A 2,867-nucleotide genomic window follows, 5' to 3' on the forward strand; every position below is an offset into this window, starting at 1 on the left:
TCTTCGGGATTTCATCAATCGATGTTTAAAGAATATCTATGGCAACATTCAAATTTTCAGTTTATCACATAATTTTTGAGGGTTAAATGGCCGATTTCGCAATTTTTCAATTTTTAATCGCTTATATGTCAAAAACTATCATTTTTAGATAAAAGTCACTAAAGACCTTTTCTGTTTGGAATGATCCAAAAAACCTAAAAAAACTTTTTCCATGCAAAAAAAATAATTTTAGGAAAAAAACAAAAAAAAACGTTTAAAAAATTTTTGACCACCTTTTGGTCCTGGCAACATGCAAATTTGTTAAAAGGAATCCTTTTTGACTAAGATTGTGCAAAAATCCGAATCAGAATATTGTTCCTAGCGGGTGCGCAGTGGTTTTCTGGACTAATTTGGCATCGAATAATAAGATGCGTTATTCTTGCCTGGGAATAGCCCGATATTCCTCTGCTAGGGTCATAACTGTACCAAATTCTCTGGAGGCCTAGGATGACAGCGAATAGCTATAGTGTAATATAAAATAAATTTTATAATTATTGCTATTTGACGTTTCGATCTTATTAAATCTTAAAGCATTAAATGCTTGAGCGACTGTGCATCTGAAAATACTTCTTAAATAAGGGATAACTTAATCTAATATAATAATAGACTAGGGCGGATCTGTTTTGAGGTAGATGTGAGAGGTGGTATTCGGATTTTTGCAGATAAAGGTAGGTGACAACTTCAGTAATTATAATTGACTTATGCTCCTTCTCAAATATGCCCGAAACATTAATAAAAAAATTTAAATATTTAAAAATTTAGAAAAATATCGATTTTTTCTATTTTCATTGCTTATAACTTTAAAACGATTCATTTTGGAACAAAGTCGTAGGGAAAGAAAATAATGATAATTGAATTTTGTATAATATACGACTGGTTTAAAATGTCCTAAATTATTACCCTTTCTGCAAAATAGCAATAAATAGAAAATAAGGGGGCAAAAAGGACGGTTTTTATTCAACGTTTTTCAACCACTTTGGTAGCAATTAGAACCTTCATAATTCTCTTAAAAAGTTCTTATAATATACTTAAACCGTCCACCAAATTTCACTAAAATCGACCTTATAGATTTTGCATAATAATTTTGAAATCTAAATTTTTTTAAAAAAGTTCAAATATTTTAAAAACTTTCTGAACAAAAAGTGGACTATTTAGAAGTTTGATAATTTTTTTGCGTATAAAGAGGTTCTCCACCTATCTAATGCACTTTACAGAATTAAAATCGGATTATTTAAGCGGCCTCAGCACTATTTTAAAGTTATAAACAATGTTTTGGCTTACAAACAAATACAGTGAGGACTTTTGAGTTGGAATAATGGGAGAATGGGCGACTCTGGAGATAAATCCCGAAACGGATCGATTTTTATTTTTAAATTTTAATTTTTTGGCATAAACATCTACAAGTGACGTCATCCATCTGGGTGTGATAACGAAATCTAAATATTGGAATTAATAAGTCATTTTTTTTTTAATTCAAACCCTATATAAATGATTATGTTAATGTTTATATTAGTGAACACAAAATTGAATAGCCTTTCGATTGAGCTATCATACGGCACCCATTCTCATTTAAAAAAATCATCGATTACGTCATCACGCCCAGATGGATGACGTCATTAGTATGATATATAGCAAAAAATTAGAATTTAAAAATAAAAATCGACCTCTTTCGGGATTTATCTCCAGAGACGCCTATTCTTGGGAAAATGAATTTATGCCAACTCGAACGTCTTCACCGTATTTGTTTATAAGCCAAAACATTGTTTATAACTTTAAAACAGTGCTGAGGCCGCTTAAATAATCCGATTTTAATTCTGTAAAGTGTATTAGATAGGTAGAGAACCTGTTTATATGTAAAAAAAATAGCAAACTTCTAAATGGTCCACTTTTTCTTCAGAAAGTTTTTAAAAATTTGAAGTTTAAAAAAAAAATTAGATTGGAAACATATTCTGCAAAATCTATCAGGTCGATTTTAATGAAATTTAGTGAATGATTTAAGTATGTTGTAAGAATTTTCTAAGCGAATTACGAAAGTTATAGGTGTAACCAAAGTGGTTGAAAAACATTGAATAAAAACAGGGTTATTTTGCCCCCTTATTTTGTATTTATTCCTATTTTGCAGAAAGGGTAATAATTTAAGACATTTTTAACCAGTCGTTTAACATACAAAATTCAATTATCTTTATTTTATTTCCCTACGACTTTGTTCCAAAATGAATCGTTTTAAAGTTATGAGCAAAGAAATTAGAAAAAAATCGATGTTTTTCTGGATTTTTAAATATTTTAATTTTTTTATTAATGTTCCGGGCATATTTGAGAAGGAGCATAAGTTAATTATTATTGTTGAAGTTGTCATCTAACTTTATATGTAAAAATCCGAATGCCACCTCGCACATCCAAAAATAGACGTTTTTTCACAGATCCTCCCTGGTCTATAAAAGTGTTTTGGTAAAATAGGGATGTTCACAAACAATTAAAAAGTCATTGCAAACATGTAAAACGATTAAGAAACACCCTAGGAATAATTGTCCAAAATTTCAACAAAATTGAAAAAGCCTTTCTATAAAAAATCTTTATTAGAAATCTAGCATTATTTTAAATTTCAAGAACGCTTCTCTATTGGCCTGACGTCACTAGTTGCATACCCCAAGCGCGCGCCATTCTCATAGTGTTACTGTTTACCTGTTTGACGTTTCAGGTCATTTTATTTTGTTCTCTTCTTGTTTTATCAGGGTTAAAGTGGAGTTTTATAGTGAATTTGTTTAGTTTAAAGTGGATAGACTGTTTGTAAGGACATATTTTGGGTTTTACAAAAATAAACAAATAAA

Source organism: Diabrotica virgifera, chromosome 6 (genome assembly GCF_917563875.1).
Source record: "Diabrotica virgifera virgifera chromosome 6, PGI_DIABVI_V3a".
Taxonomy (NCBI): Eukaryota; Metazoa; Arthropoda; class Insecta; order Coleoptera; family Chrysomelidae; genus Diabrotica; species Diabrotica virgifera.